The following is a 17,226-nucleotide window of genomic DNA, read 5'->3' as shown; positions in this document are numbered from 1 at the left end:
AGCTATCATGCCACGTCCTGCAGGTGATAGGGCCCCTTCCTTCACACTGGAGGAGATTGAAAGGCTAGTGGAGGAGGTCATACCCTTGTATGGATAGCTATATGGGGCACCAGAGGAGCAGGTAAGTCCAATGTGCTAGCTATGTGTGATAGGTGTTCTGTGACGTTTCACCAGGCATGTGAACTTGTGAAGGTGTAGATGCATGCAGTTGGCATAATGTGAAGGCGTGTGTGCAGAGAAGATGGGTATATGTGCGTACTTGCTGTGACTGATGTGTACTGACCACTCCTATTGGTATGGCGCATGTGTACATGACTTTCTCCTTTTGTCTATGTCATCTACGGAGGTTAACCCCCCTCAGAAGAAGGGAATTTGACGTGCCATTGCCAAGCACGTGCAGACCCTGGGGGTCCACAGCCGTCGGAGCACCCATTGCAGAAAGCGGTGGGAGGGCCTGAGACTCTGGGCCCGGAAGACTGCTGAGGGCCAGTTGGGGATGTCCTCCCATCAAGGGAGGGGTGCCCGTCAGACTCTGACCCCGCTAATGGCCTGCATTTTGGCAGTGGCCTACCCTGAGGTGGATGGGTGTTTGAGGGCAGCACAGCATCCACAAGGGGGTAAGTACTGACTGACTCCATGTACTTTCCTCTGGTAGTTTGGTGTTTGCTGTCACACTTTAGCAACTGTGACACTGTAGTAGGTGCTGCATGTATGTTGACTGCGGGGAAAACGTAGTACTCAAGTTGCCAGAATAAAAGATGGAGATCTGGCCTTGGGGTTGTTCATGTGGACGTTTATAACACCTGACTCAGGGTATATCAATCACTGCATGTGGAGATGCACATTTGACAGTGCCACATGTGTGACTCTACCCAGCCATATATATCTGTAAGCTGCTGTATCATCCTTCCCATCTAGTATTTCTGGGTCCATTAATCAGATAATATATTAATGCCTCACCACTCCCATTTGTAAAGATCAACTGTATGTGCTGCATAGGGCCTCACATATTAGGTACATGGCCTAGTTACCTTGATGTCTCATGTGTGCTAGGTAGGCCACAGTAGCAGTACATGCATTTATGGTGTAATAGGGAATGTCTGTGAATAGTGACTGCAGCTAATCTTCTAAGATATGGTACATGTATTGACATTGCTGTTCTCTAGACATGTAATGTAAAAATGTGATTGGCACTGTATGGGACTGACACATGTTGTGTCCTCATCAGAGATTGTTGCCATTGTGTTATTTATGTACAGAGGGATCAGCTAGGCATGTGATTGGAATGTCAGGTGCTGTGTCATTTGTGAAGAGAGTTGTCTTCACTTGCGTGCAACATGACTTATATTTATTGACTGGGCAAGTGTAGATTCGGAATAGGAATGATATGATGTTACCAGTCAACTGCGTTTCCTAGTAGTGGAGAAGTGTGGCACAATGATTAGAGCGGCAGACCCTGCTGCAGAGATCTGGTCTAGGACCAGGGTTCAATTCCCACTGCGGTGGGTCTTGGGCTCAATTCCCTTGGACCAGATCATTCTTGCCTCTGTGCCTAATCTAATTAATGGGTCCCACTCTGTAACTCTGGGCAATAGCTTGAGTAATCTCCGCAACGGCCCTGACAGCGCTTGGATGCCTGGCTTCACCCTGGGGTTGCCAAGGAGTGGGCACCTCAAAGGGAAAAGCCAGGAGGGGTTCCACAGTGGTATGCGTACAGCGCCTTTCAGACCTTAACGGGTTAATAGCGCGCTATACAAGTGCGAAGTTTATGTTTCCTTAAAATGATAAGAATATGGAAAGTGATGAGCTGGATGATGATGATATGTCAGCTTTAGCCAGGCCATTATGAGCATGCTGATTTTGAGTTACAGGTGATTTGATGGGATGCTCCAGTAGTGCTCCCTTACATGGATTAGGATGTTGGTAAGAGAGATGACAAATGGGGTAGATAGAAGTAACATGTTTTCACATAATATAGGATCTCAGGCTTTCAATATGGGATTAACTTACCAAGAGATGTATGCCTACAGTTGTGCACGTTGTAATGTGTGTATGTGAAGAATGTGATGGCCCTCTTTCTCCCTTTCTATCTCTCCCTCTCTCTCTCTCTGTTTGTGTGCATAAGCATCGGCAGGTGTAGGAGATGGGGCACAAGTGAGTGGGGATGCTGCTGGCCACGGGACCCAAAGTGCTGATACCACTGACAGTGGGGGACCCAGTGGCTCAGAGGGCGAGGAGAGTGCCACGGGGAGACTGGATTCAGCACATCATCTTCAGGATCCTCCTCCAGTAGATACTCCCTGGTGGTGGTTGACCCATCCAGGACCACCCCAGCGCCATCTCTGTCCATCACCCCCCTTTCTACCACCGCCCTCCCTGTAGCTGTATCAGGGCAACCTGTTGTTGGTTCAAAGGTTACATATTTGTCCTGCATTTATTTTCCTGGGGAAGTTTTAGTACTGGTTGATTTTGTTGTTTGTGAATACATTTTGTGTGAGTGGTGGTTGTGCTACCAGTTGTGTCTGGGCAGCATGTGTGGTTGTGTGCACAGATCTTTTCCCCAGTGATGGGTGTGCATTGTGTGATGGGCATGTGTATGTTGGGGACATGTTGTTTTGTTGGTATTGTGTGGTATTTGTGTTGACATGTGTTATTTGCAGTGTTGTATTTCTTTCTGTGGTTGTACTGTGTGTGAGTGTGTATGGAGATTGGTATGTCGAATCCGTTGTGATGTGTGTTTGCGGGGTATGACGTTTGCTGCAATATTTGGATGTGTGATTGTGTGTGTTTATTCTCTGGTGTTAATGTGTTGTGTTGTAGGCATGATTTGTCAAGTGGTGGTGTCTATTGTGGATGCTTGCCAATGCTTTGGTGTTGCGGTTGTGGTGTAGTTGTGTCTTTTAGTGGTGTTGTTGTGTGTGACTATGCCAGTGCTGTGTATCTGGTGGTTGGTGTGTGTTTCAGCTGTGTGTGTGTGATGGCCGTAGTGCGAGTACTATGTATTTGCATGTGGGTATGTGCTGTGTTGCTGTGGGGTTATGTGTGTATGTGTTGCCCTCACCCCCTGTTCCTGAGTGATATTTTGTGTGTGCGTAGGTCCTTTGATTTTTTTATAACACTGACAGGTAAGTGTGTGTACTCAAGGTTGCTGTTGTTGGGCGAGCAGGAGCAGCAGGAAGACGTGCAGTTCTGGTTCCATGGCGACTCCGGACGAGTATGACTTCCTGAAGGTGAGTGTCTCCTTTTATATTGTTGGTTTCCACCAGGTTTTACATGGTGGTGAGACCGCAGCGGAAACCTTGGTGGTATGTAGCCTCATAATATGTCCGATGGGACTATGGTGTCTACTGTCGTCTGTGGCGGTCTGACCGCGGTGGTTTATCTGTATTCTGTTGGGAATACCGCCATGGTCATAATTTGGCGATCTTCTCCACCAGCCTGTTGGTGGTATGACCGCCACCACCACCATGGCGGTCCTGAGACCGCCAAGCTTGTAATGACCCAGTAAGTCCCTGTACAGCACTGCACAAACACAAATACTGTTTCCCACCACTGAACACCAATTTGAGAAGTTGGGTTTTTGGTTGAGGGGGGAGTGAACATCCTTCAAGCAATGGCCAAAATCCCCATCAGGGTGAGTCTGCTAAAATCACTAAATTAACCTGTGTTTAACCGACTTGGCAAAAAAGCAGTGAGGCTTAACTTAGCAACAATGTGTAAAGTATTTTATACAGCATGCAAACAATAATGAAATGAAAATACAACACAAGAAAAATCACAAACCTATCTAGATAAAATAGAGTAAGATTTAATACATTCTTTGGCTTCAAAATGAAAAAATATGCAATTAGTAGAAATGGAGATATGCAATTTTAAAGGTTTTGCAGAAATCAAACGATAAGAAGCTAGAAGCGCCAACAACTGTTATCTGGTTATAGTAGACCGAGTCCAAGTCACAAGTTCAAGCCGACCACAATAGAGCGCTGGCCATATAAAGTGCTGAGTTCAGTCCACTGACAAATACCTTATGGTCTGGGTGTCGAGATGTGAAATCCTTGTGTTGAGCTGTGCCGGCTGGAGTTGGGGAGTCATCGGTGAATTGCAATGTGAGGTCTGGCATTGAGCTGCGTCACACAGCAGCAGAGCTGATGAGCTGTCAACGAAGCATGTTATGCGGGGTCCTGCATTGGCATTGAGGGAGCCGCCAGGGCTGTGAAGACTTGCACTGCAATGTGTCAAGGTTGAGGATGCAATGCGTCAAACTTGGCCAGTGCTGGTGTTGAGCTGTGCCATGCTGCCTTGTGATGTATAGAGTTACATTGACATGAAAAGAGCCTTTCATGTCCCCGTGATCTGAACAGGGGGCCAGCCAACTGTCCTTAGTCCACACAGGAAGGCTGGTCTCAGCAGAACAGCTCACAGCTGCAGAAGAGTTCTGGTGCAGCAACAGTAGGCCTTGGGCAGCAAAGAAGTCCTTGGTCAGCAATGCAGGGTTTGGGTAGCAGGACACGCTGCACAGCTGAACAGACTTTCTTCCTGGACGAAGGTCCAGAAGTGATCTGAAGACTTGGGTCAGAGGGTCCAATATGTATACCCTGTGCCTTCTTTGAAGCAGGAGAACGTTTTTGTGTTTTCCCCAGGTGTCTGGAACTTCCTGCCTTCCTTCCTCCCTGCCCTGAGCCAGTCTATCTGGGGGGCACAATATGCTAATGTGAAGGTTTGTGTATGACTGAGCTGGTGCTTTTTAAGTGTAAGGAGCATATTTAAGAGTCCCTAGTGCCATTCGAATACCACATTAACGTCATTTTGTTTACGCTAATGTGGCGTTAAAAGGCCAAAAACGCTGGGCCATATTTACAAAGTGGAGCAATGCATGCATTGTGCCACTTTGTAACCATTTGTGCTACATTATGTAAGCATTAAAAGGGCGCATTCCATTGATTTCAATGGGCCCCTATGTACTCTGCAGGCGTAGCGGGCACATTTTGACGCTACTCTGGCAGAGTACATCAATAGCCTCAACAGCATGAAAAAGAAATGACGCTATTGCCCCCTACCCTGCGCCATGGTGCGCCGTATTTTAAATATGGGACACACATGGTGGCGGTAGGGGGGTGCTAAGGGGCACAAGAAAAGTGGAGCTACACTTTGTGCAGTACCACTTTTCTTAACTATGCTCCTTAGTGTGGTAGATGACAGCGACATCCCTCTATCAAGTCAGAGTTGGCCCATCCTGCCAACACCCAGACCCTCCTGTATGATGCTGTTTATGAGGAATTCACAAAGGCCAACAGCTATCTACATCTGGCTATGTGATCCAGGTACAGACTACAAGCACCAAATAGTAAGAAGAGGAAAATGCCAACTTTCTAAAGGTATGTTTTTCAAAATTATGACTTAAAATCCAGCTTCACCATTAAAGTTGATTTTAAATTACAATTCCTCAGATACCAAACATGACTTTCCCACCTGTTCCCAATCAAAAGCTAGCCCTTATTAAATGTAGTAAGGTAACCTTGGGTTGTCCTGTGGGGAGGTAGGCCTCACAATAGTGACAAACTACTTTAGGATGTTTTTACTACCAGGACATGTAAAACTTAAAACTACATGTCCAACTTTTTAATTACAATGCACCCTGTCTTATGGGCTGTCTCAAGCCTACCTTAGGGCTCACTTATATGAAATAAAAAGACAGTTTTAGGCTTGGCAAAGGGGCTATTTTGCCAAGTCAAATTGGCAGTTTAAAACATCTACCAGACTGCAATGGCAGATCTCAGACATGCTTTAAAAGGCTACTTATGTCAGTAGTGCAATGGGTGCGGCTGGCCCACTAGTAACATTTAATTTACAGCCCCTGGGTACAGGTGTAACTACTTTCCTAGTGTCTGATAAGTAAATTAAATGTGCCCATTGGAGGTAAACCAATTTAACAATATTTAAGGGTGAGAGCACCTTATCATTGGTTAGCAGTGGTAAAGCGCACAGAGGCATAACAGACAACAAAAACAGGTTCAGAAAACATAAAGGTGAAGGCAAAAGGTTTGGGGATGACTTTACAAAGAAGGCCAAGCCCAACACTGGGCTTCATTGCTTTGAGTAAATTGTATATGTTAACCTCTTGGGTGCCTTGGACGAGATGATCTCGTCCAAGGCTACAGTTCCCCTGTGCCTTGGACGAGATCATCTCGTCCATGGCACAGGGGAACTTGGGGGCGCGCTAGCGCGCCCCCCTTGCACCCCCCCTCCCCCCCAAGGCGGGGATGGAAGGGGAAGACCTTCCCCTTCCACCCCCACCCCCCCGCCCCCCCCTGTGACGTCAGCGCGCGCGCGCGCGCTGATGTGTCACAGGGGCCTCCCTCGTCGCGCTGGAAGCTCTGCTTCCAGCGCGATTGAAAAAGAAATGCAAAAGCATTTCTCTTTCAATCACCGGGGAGGCCCGGAGGGGCTTCAAAGGGAAGGAAAAGTATTTCCTTCCCTTTGAAGTCTCTCCGAGGGTTTCAAAAGCCGGATTGCTTGCAATCCGGCTTTTGAAACCCCACTAGACACCAGGGATTTTTTTTTTTTTTATGATATTGACAAAAGGGAGCGACCCCTTGGGCAAGGGTCGCTCCCATGGGGGGCATTTTTTCTGGAAGGCCTTTTCTGCCCCCCCTGGGGGCAGATCGGCCTACTATTAGGCCGATCTTCCCCCAGGGGGGGCAGAAACCTCTAGGGCACCAGGGACCATTTTTTTTTTTTTTTTTTTTTTTATGTGTTATTTTATTTTTTTGGGTGGGGAGCGACCCCTTAGGCAAGGGTCGCTCCCCTTGGGGTAAAATTATATTTTGGCCATTTCTGCCCCCCTTGGGGGCAGATTGGCCTATTTTAATGAGGCCAATCTGCCCCCAAGGGGGGTAGAAACCACTAGACACCAGGGAGTTTTTTCTTTGCGTGAATTTCACGCAAAGGGAGCGACCCCTTAGGCAAGGGTCGCTCCCTGGGGGGGAGGGCAATTTATTTTAGGCCATTTCTGCCCCCAGGGGGGGGCAGAAACCTATAGGCGCCAGGGCAAGTTTTTTTTTTTTTTTTTTTTTTTTTAGAGATGGGGAGCGACCCATCAGGCAAGGGTCGCTCCCCTGGGGGGGGGGGGCAAATTGTATTTACACCATTTCTGCCCCCCTGGGGGCAGATTGGCCGATTTTAGGTCAATCTGCCCCCAAGGGGGCAGAAACCACTAGGCACCGGGGATTTGTTTTTTGGCGCCAATGTCACGCAGGGGGAGCGACCCCGTAGGCAAGGGTCGCTCCCGGGGGGGGTGGGGGTTGGGGGGGTCAAATTTATTTTAGGCCATTTCTGCCCCCCCTAGGGGCAGATCGGCCTATTATCAGGCCGAACTGCCCCCAGAGGTGGGCAGAACCCTCAGGGCACCAGGGCAATTTTTTTTTTTGTGTTTTTTTGTGTTTTTTTTTTTTTTTTGGAGATGGGGAGCGACCCATCAGGCAAGGGTCGCTCCCCTGGGGGGCAACTTGTATTTAGGCCATTTCTGCCCCCCTTGGGGGCAGATTGGCCGATTTTAGGTCAATCTGCCCCCAAGGGGGCAGAAACCACTAGGCACCTGGGATTTGTTTTTTGTCGCCAATGTCACGCAGGGGGAGCGACCCCGTAGGCAAGGGTCGCTCCCGGGGGGGGGGTGGGGGTTCAAATTTATTTTAGGCCATTTCTGCCCCCCCTAGGGACAGATCGGCCTATTATCAGGCCGAACTGCCCCCAGAGGTGGGCAGAACCCTCAGGGCACCAGGGCACATTTTTTTTGTGTGTTTTGTTTTTGTTTGTTTGTTTTTTTTCGAGATGGGGAGCGACCCATCAGGAAAGGGTCGCTCCCCTGGGGGGCAAATTGTATTTAGGCCATTTCTGCCCCCCTTGGGGGCAGATTGGCCGATTTTAGGTCAATCTGCCCCCAAGGGGGTAGAAACCACTAGGCACCTGGGATTTGTTTTTTGGCGCCAATGTCACGCAGGGGGAGCGACCCCGTAGGCAAGGGTCGCTCCCGGGGGGGGTGGGGGTTGGGGGGTCAAATTTATTTTAGGCCATTTCTGCCCTCCCTAGGGGCAGATCGGCCTATTATCAGGCCGAACTGCCCCCAGAGGGGGGCAGAACCCTCAGGGCACCAGGGCAATTTTTTTTTTTGTGTTTTTTTTTTGTTTGTTTGTTTTTTTCGAGATTGGGAGCGACCCATCAGGCAAGGGTCGCTCCCCTGGGGGGGCAACTTGTATTTAGGCCATTTCTGCCCCCCTTGGGGGCAGATTGGCCGATTTTAGGTCAATCTGCCCCCAAGGGGGCAGAAACCACTAGGCACCTGGGATTTGTTTTTTGGCGCCAATGTCACGCAGGGGGAGCGACCCCGTAGGCAAGGGTCGCTCCAGGGAAGGGGTGGGGGCTGGGGGGGCAAATTTATTTTAGGCCATTTCTGCCCCCCCTGGGGGCAGATCGGCCTATTATTAGGCTGAACTGCCCCCAGGGGGGGGGGGCAGAACCCTCAGGGCACCAGGGCAAATTTTTTTGTTGTGTTTTTTTTTTTGTTTGTTTGTTTTTTTCGAGATGGGGAGCGACCCATCAGGCAAGGGTCGCTCCCCTGGGGGGCAAATTGTATTTAGGCCATTTCTGCCCCCCTTGGGGGCAGATTGGCCGATTTTAGGTCAATCTGCCCCCAAGGGGGCAGAAACCACTAGGCACCTGGGATTTGTTTTTTGGCGCCAATGTCACGCAGGGGGAGCGACCCCGTAGGCAAGGGTCGCTCCGGGGGGGGTGGGGGTTGGGGGGAAGAAATTTATTTTAGGCCATTTCTGCCCCCCCCCCCCTGGGGCCGGCTGAGCTACAGGCCAAACTCCACAGGTAGGCACCTTGCAAAAAACACCTCTGTTTTCTGTGAAAAAATATGTTGTGTCCATGTTGTGTTTTGGGCCATTTCCTTTCGTGGGCGCTAGGCCTACCCACAGAAGTGAGGCACCATTTTTATCGAGAGACTTAGGGGAACGCTGGGTGGAAGGAAATTTGTGGCTCCTCTCAGATTCCAGAACTTTCTGTCACCGAAATGAGAGGAAAAAGTGTTTTTTGGGCCACATTTTGATGTTTGCAAAGGATTCTGGGTAACATAACCTGGTGAGAGCCCCGCAAGTCACCCCATCTTGGATTCCCCTGGGTTTCTAGTTTTCAAAAATGCGCTGGTTTGCTAGGTTTCCCCAGGTGCGGGCTGAGCTACAGGCCAAAATCCACAGGTAGGCACTGCTTTTTATAAAAAAATGTGATGTGTCCATGTTGTGTTTTGGGCCCTTTCCTTTCGTGGGCGCTAGTCCTACCCACGCAAGTGAGGTATCATTTTTATCGGGAGACTTAGGGGAACGCTGGGTGGAAGGAAATTTGTGGCTCCTCTCAGATTCCAGAACTTTCTGCCACAGAAATGTGAGGAACATGTGTTTTTTTAGCCACATTTTGAGGTTTGCAAAGGATTCTGGGTAACAGAACCTGGTCCGAGCCCCGCAAGTCACCCCTCCGTGGATTCCCCTAGGTCTCTAGTTTTCAGAAATGCACAGGTTTGGTAGGTTTCCCTAGGTGGCGGCTGAGCTAGAGGCCAAAATCTACAGGTAGTCACTTTGCTAAAAACAGCTCTGTTTTCTGTGATATGTCCACGTTGTGTTTTGGGGCATATCCTGTCGCGGGCGCTAGGCCTACCCACACAAGTGAGGTATAATTTTTATCGGGAGACGTGGGGGAACGCTGGGTGGAAGGAAATTTGTGGCTCCTCTCAGATTCCAGAACTTTCTGCCACAGAAATGTGAGGAACATGTGTTTTTTTAGCCAAATTTTGAGGTTTGCAAAGGATTCTGGGTAACAGAACCTGGTCCGAGCCCCGCAAGTCACCCCTCCGTGGATTCCCCTAGGTCTCTAGTTTTCAGAAATGCACAGGTTTGGTAGGTTTCCCTAGGTGGCGGCTGAGCTAGAGGCCAAAGTCTACAGGTAGTCACTTTGCTAAAAACAGCTCTGTTTTCTGTGATATGTCCACGTTGTGTTTTGGGGCATATCCTGTCGCGGGCGCTAGGCCTACCCACACAAGTGAGGTATCATTTTTATCGGGAGACGTGGGGGAACGCTGGGTGGAAGGAAATTTGTGGCTCCTCTCAGATTCCAGAACTTTCTGCCACAGAAATGTGAGGAACATGTGTTTTTTTAGCCAAATTTTGAGGTTTGCAAAGGATTCTGGGTAACAGAACCTGGTCCGAGCCCCGCAAGTCACCCCTCCGTGGATTCTCCTAGGTCTCTAGTTTTCAGAAATGCACAGGTTTGGTAGGTTTCCCTAGGTGGCGGCTGAGCTAGAGGCCAAAATCTACAGGTAGTCACTTTGCTAAAAACAGCTCTGTTTTCTGTGATATGTCCACGTTGTGTTTTGGGGCATATCCTGTCGCGGGCGCTAGGCCTACCCACACAAGTGAGGTATCATTTTTATCGGGAGACGTGGGGGAATGCTGGGTGGAAGGAAATTTGTGGCTCCTCTCAGATTCCAGAACTTTCTGCCACAGAAATGTGAGGAACATGTGTTTTTTTAGCCAAATTTTGAGGTTTGCAAAGGATTCTGGGTAACAGAACCTGGTCCGAGCCCCACAAGTCACCCCTCCGTGGATTCCCCTAGGTCTCTAGTTTTCAGAAATGCACAGGTTTGGTAGGTTTCCCTAGGTGGCGGCTGAGCTAGAGGCCAAAATCTACAGGTAGTCACTTTGCTAAAAACAGCTCTGTTTTCTGTGATATGTCCACGTTGTGTTTTGGGGCATATCCTGTCCCGGGCGCTAGGCCTACCCACACAAGTGAGGTATCATTTTTATCGGGAGACATGGGGGAACGCTGGGTGGAAGGAAATTTGTGGCTCCTCTCAGATTCCAGAACTTTCTGACACAGAAATGTGAGGAACATGTGTTTTTTTAGCCAAATTTTGAGGTTTGCAAAGGATTCTGGGTAACAGAACCTGGTCCGAGCCACACAAGTCACCCCTCCTTGGATTCCCCTAGGTCTCTAGTTTTCAGAACTGCACAGGTTTGGTAGGTTTCCCTAGGTGGCGGCTGAGCTAGAGGCCAAAGTCTACAGGTAGTCACTTTGCTAAAAACAGCTCTGTTTTCTGTGATGTGTCCACGTTGTGTTTTGGGGCATATCCTGTCGCGGGTGCTAGGCCTACCCACACAAGTGAGGTATCATTTTTATCGGGAGACGTGGGGGAACGCTGGGTGGAAGGAAATTTGTGGCTCCTCTCAGATTCCAGAACTTTCTGCCACAGAAATGTGAGGAACATGTGTTTTTTTAGCCAAATTTTGAGGTTTGCAAAGGATTCTGGGTAACAGAACCTGGTCCGAGCCACACAAGTCACCCCTCCTTGGATTCCCCTAGGTCTCTAGTTTTCAGAAATGCACAGGTTTGGTAGGTTTCCCTAGGTGGCGGCTGAGCTAGAGGCCAAAATCTACAGGTAGTCACTTTGCTAAAAACAGCTCTGTTTTCTGTGATATGTCCACGTTGTGTTTTGGGGCATATCCTGTCGCGGGCGCTAGGCCTACCCACACAAGTGAGGTATCATTTTTATCGGGAGATGTGGGGGAACGCTGGGTGGAAGGAAATTTGTGGCTCCTCTCAGATTCCAGAACTTTCTGCCACAGAAATGTGAGGAACATGTGTTTTTTTAGCCACATTTTGAGGTTTGCAAAGGATTCTGGGTAACAGAACCTGGTCCGTGCCCCGCAAGTCACCCCTCCGTGGATTCCCCTAGGTCTCTAGTTTTCAGAAATGCACAGGTTTGGTAGGTTTCCCTAGGTGGCGGCTGAGCTAGAGGCCAAAATCTACAGGTAGTCACTTTGCTAAAAACAGCTCTGTTTTCTGTGATGTGTCCACGTTGTGTTTTGGGGCATATCCTGTCGCGGGTGCTAGGCCTACCCACACAAGTGAGGTATCATTTTTATCGGGAGACGTGGGGGAACGCTGGGTGGAAGGAAATTTGTGGCTCCTCTCAGATTCCAGAACTTTCTGCCACAGAAATGTGAGGAACATGTGTTTTTTTAGCCAAATTTTGAGGTTTGCAAAGGATTCTGGGTAACAGAACCTGGTCCGAGCCACACAAGTCACCCCTCCTTGGATTCCCCTAGGTCTCTAGTTTTCAGAAATGCACAGGTTTGGTAGGTTTCCCTAGGTGTCGGCTGAGCTAGAGGCCAAAATCTACAGGTAGTCACTTTGCTAAAAACAGCTCTGTTTTCTGTGATGTGTCCACGTTGTGTTTTGGGGCATATCCTGTCGCGGGCGCTAGGCCTACCCACACAAGTGAGGTACCATTTTTATCGGGAGACTTGGGGGAACATAGATTAGAAAAACAAGTACTATTGCCCCTTGTCTTTCTCTACATTTTTTCCTTCCAAATATAGGAGTGTGTGTAAAAAAGACATCTATTTGAGAAATTCCCTGTAATTCACGTGCTACTATGGTCACCCCGGAATTCAGAGATGTGCAAATAACCACTGCTCCTCAACACCTTATCTTGTGCCCTTTTTGGAAATGCAAAGGTTTTCTTGATAGCAATTTTTTACTCCTTATATTTCAGCAAATGAATTGCTGTATACCCGGTATAGAATGAAAACGCACTGCAGGGTGCAGCTCATTTATTGGCTCTGGGTTCCTCGGGTTCTTGATGAACCTACAACCCCTATATATCCCCGCAACCAGAGGAGTCCAGCAGACGTAACGGTATATTGCTTTCGATAATCTGACATTGCAGGGAAAAGTTACAGAGTAAAACGTAGAGAAAAATTGATGTTTTTTTCACCTCAATTTCAATATTTTTCTTTTTCAGCTGTTATTTTCTGTAGGAAACCCTTGTAGGATCTACACAAATGACCCCTTGCTGAATTCAGAATTTTGTCTACTTTTCAGAAATGTTTAGGTTTCTGGGATCCAGCATTGGTTTCATGACCATTCCTGTCACTGACTGGAAGGAGGCTGAAAGCACAAAAAATTGCACAAATGGGGTATGCCCCAGTAAAATGCCAAAATTGTGTTGAAAAATTGGGTTTTCTGATTCAAGTCTACCTGTTCCTGAAAGCTGGGAAGCTGCTGAGTTTAGCACCGCAAACCCTTTGTTGATGCCATTTTCAGGGGAAAAACCACAAGCCTTCTTCTGCAGCCACTTTTTCCAATTTTTTTGAAAAAAATGAAATTTTCACTGTATTTTGGCCAATTTCTTGGCCTCCTTCAGGGGAACCCACAAAGTCTGGGTACCTCTATAATCCATAGGATGTTGGAAAAAAAGGACGCAAATTTGGCTTGGTTAGCTTATGTGGACAAAAAGTTATGAGGGCCTAAGCGCGAACTGCCCCAAATAGGCAAAAAAAGGCCTGGCACAGGAGGGGGAAAAGGCCTGGCAGCGAAGGGGTTAATTGGATATTGCTAGCTGTTTATTGTGCTAGAAAGGTGCAGGAAGAGTCGTGACAAAATAGGGCAGACATTTATTGTGGTCTAAACATGGCTGATAACAAAAGGTAGGTGGTGGTTTAATGTCTTCTGATGGAGTGGACTTTGCCTTGGAATAAGTGTAGGCAGTCAACAAGGGTGGGATCTGTCAAAGTTTAAGAATATCCATATGGGTGTCATTTGAAGATAATGGACCTAAATTAGAACCATGTACGTACCCAGGGCAGCCCTGTATTCGAAAAAGGAAGGCAGGGTATGTGATCAATATTGAACAATATTTGCTTTGTAATATTTTAGATGAAAGCATTTTTTATAAATTCTAGATTTGTGAAGAAACATCAAATCCAATATACTGGGCCCGAATAATTAAAATAATGGCAGAATTGCCTGTCAATAAAAATGTATTCACAACAGAAATTGTGCTATAACATGGCGAAATAGCACAGTGATATGAGCATGGAGAGATGGGAGTATAGAGAAGTAAGGATCCTGAAAATCATGTATGGGTCTGGCCATTGTGACCCAACTTTGGACATCCTTGCTTAACCTTTTTAAAATCAAATATAAGGATAACGGTCTTGACTATATGTGAATTTTTCCTGATGGGTTATGGTTTATTTATTTATAGTTTAATGATGACCACCATGATTATGATGATTGCATTCTTGTTTTGATTTTAGTATCCCTCTAAGAAAGTCCTGCTGGCAACGTTTTAAGAGTTTTCCTTACAAGGTTCTAGTGGTACAGCATTTCCTTTGTTCATTAATTCATAATTGTAACGATTGGGTACATGCTTTGCTCTTGTTCTCTTTTAGTGTTTGCCCCAACAACAGCACACAGAGAAACCAGAGCCCAAAATCAGAGACATATGACCTCAGAATAGGAACCCCTCCTAACTTCACATAGCACTCACCCCACACCCGCACAACACACCTAGCACATATAATAGTACCTCTACACATCATAAACCAACCGTCACCCCCTCATCACAAAGCACCTACACCTCATCATCCTTTTTTTTTCTTTTTCGTGTCGTCGACCACCACCATGCCACCACAAAAACATCCCCATTTCACTGACAACGAGTTAAGGGTCATGGTGGATGAAATCATCAGAGTAGAGCCACACATATTTAGGGACCAAGTCCAGCAGACCACAATTGCGAGGAAAACTTAAATGTGGCAAAGAATAGCCAACAGGGTGAATTCTGTAGGCAGCTACCCACACACAGGGGAGGATATCAGGAAGAGGTGGCATGACCTCAGGGGGAAGGTGCGTTCCATGTCCACAGGTACCAGCTGGCAGTCCTCAAGACTGGTGGTGGTCCCCACCTCCTCCCCAACACCTCACATCATGGGAGGAGAAGGCCTTGGCCATCGTGCATACCAGGGGGAGTTGAGTTGAGTAAATCACTACACCAATAATGTCACCAAAATGTATTGGCATGCATGCTCACTGATCACCTTTTGCCACCTTAACAGCCAACTCATTCACCACCCCTGTGTCCAACTGTCTGAATACCCTTGTCTGACATCTCACATGTGAACTTAACTCACCTGGAGACACAACATCTGTGTATGGTGTGGGTAGTACATGAACTTACAGCACCATTAGGAAAACCAGAACAGTGTACCACAATGAAAATTGCCTAAACTAAACAATGGAGTATACTCGCCTAAATGTTCCACAATTGTGTAGTCTATGGGAATGATAGCAATGCTATGGCCACCTGGCAGTACATTTCCACAGCTACAACTGTGTCCTCTACTAAACTGTCTCTTCTACCTCACACCACCTCTAGATCTGCACTCACCTAGGAGATAACAATTGTATAGTCTGTTGGCATTGGACAGCTATTGACAGGAATGCCAAGGACAGTTGCCACTAACATACCTATCATACACAGCTACAACTGTCAACATGACATTGTGCAGCTGTCTGTTGGCTCAATAATGAAGTACTGCCAACTTGGAGGTACCCTGAAATCTATAATACTACACAGCTGTCAAGATATGAGTCAAGATACTCTGACATCCTGTAGCAAGGTGACTGAAATAGGTACTGTCTGTACCAGACAATACATATAGCAGGTCTCCATTATTGAAAGCAGGTGTCACTGTCATATGAGGGGATCAAGCAAAGCCAATCTGTGCATGGCTCAAAGCATATCTACCTTTCATATTTGGTGCAACAGGTTACACAACATTGTGTAACTATCTGTTCCACATCTTCAACAGGTCTACTCGCCACTGAGACCATTGGGAGGACACTTGAGACAGCCACTTCACCCCTGGATGAAGACCTCAGTAAGGAGAGGACTACTGGATGTTTGAACAATGAGGATGGTCTGGCCCATCTGGGCAACCTGGTCAGACGACAACTGTCAGCCTCACCCTGCCCACATCGACTCCTCCCAGCCCTGTTGCATATACATCCCAGGCAACCTGTCACCCCCAAACCTGTGTCCCTATAACAGTTACAACCACCATGTGCCTCCCCAGTACAGATACCGAAATTACAAATTGAAATCCATGACAATGATAGACCCAGCACCAGTGGCAGTGGGCAAACTGAGCCTAGGGTGCAGGCACATGGGGGAAGGGTGCATGGGAGGGATGGTGTGGCCCAGCGGCATGAGGCTGCTTCGAATACTTCTGGCTAGGACCCCATCTCCTAAGTCTTGGGAACCTACCAACAATCCCAAGGCTTGATAGGCCAGTTACTTGCTATGATGGGGGAGATCAAGCAGCTGCAGAAGGACAACCACCAGGAAGTCATGCAACAGTGGGAGGCCCTCAATGTCCACATGGTCTCCGAACAGGGGCGCTGAGAGACATCAACACCATCCTGAGCAGGGAGTGTCTAGAACACCAGACCCCTTCCATTGGCCAAGTTATACCAGCCCCTTGTACATCTGTGGCAGCCAGTGGAATGGAGGCTCTGCCAGAGGAAGGACATGCCTCAGACACCCCTGCCTCTGAGCTGATGGACCCCCTTGCAAGCATGGATGTCCATCCAAACAACCAGGAGGTGCAGATGCCAAGACAAAAACTACTGCCAGGAACTGACCCCCAACTGATTGTTTCCCTTTTTTGCCTCAGATGCACCCTGTTGACTTTTCTACAGCCACATTCCAATTTCCCAGGATGATAGGACACTGAACTTGGGACTTCAAATGTTGTGGCAGCTACTCCAATCATAACATCCACCATGACTGAGCCCCTCACTGTTTGAAAATAATTTATATGCTCTCATTCATCCTAATGTCCTGTGCACATGTAAATAAACACAATCTATGTATGAGAGTAATTTTTCCTCTATGTTGAGCATTTAACTATTAAATATCTTGCATGCACATGAACGACTCATGTGAAGGAAATGTGAGAAGGGACATGTCACAAGTACAGTCATGCTGGGGTTCAATGCAAACACAATGACGCAAGTGGAGAATCATCAATCTCCATTTATTACACTGTGCAGCACAAATGCGCATATGCTGACCCATTGTCATCAATTTCATAGTCAAGTAAGTATTTACATCTTTTTGCTTCTGCATAGGTGTCAGTAACTAACATCCCAAAGACCACTAAAGTAAGGGACATGTCAGACTGTGTCCATCCGAATAGTCTAACAGATTGGTGGAAATTGTCATCAGCTAAACCATTATCACATACCTATAATATGCCTACCAAACAAACATATTCCATAATACAGAAAGAGGTCGGCACAACTAACTCTAGTCAGTTATCCTTCCAC

Source organism: Pleurodeles waltl, chromosome 10 (assembly GCF_031143425.1).
Source record: "Pleurodeles waltl isolate 20211129_DDA chromosome 10, aPleWal1.hap1.20221129, whole genome shotgun sequence".
In the NCBI taxonomy this organism is placed as follows: Eukaryota; Metazoa; Chordata; class Amphibia; order Caudata; family Salamandridae; genus Pleurodeles; species Pleurodeles waltl.
This window is presented reverse-complemented; position numbering follows the sequence as displayed.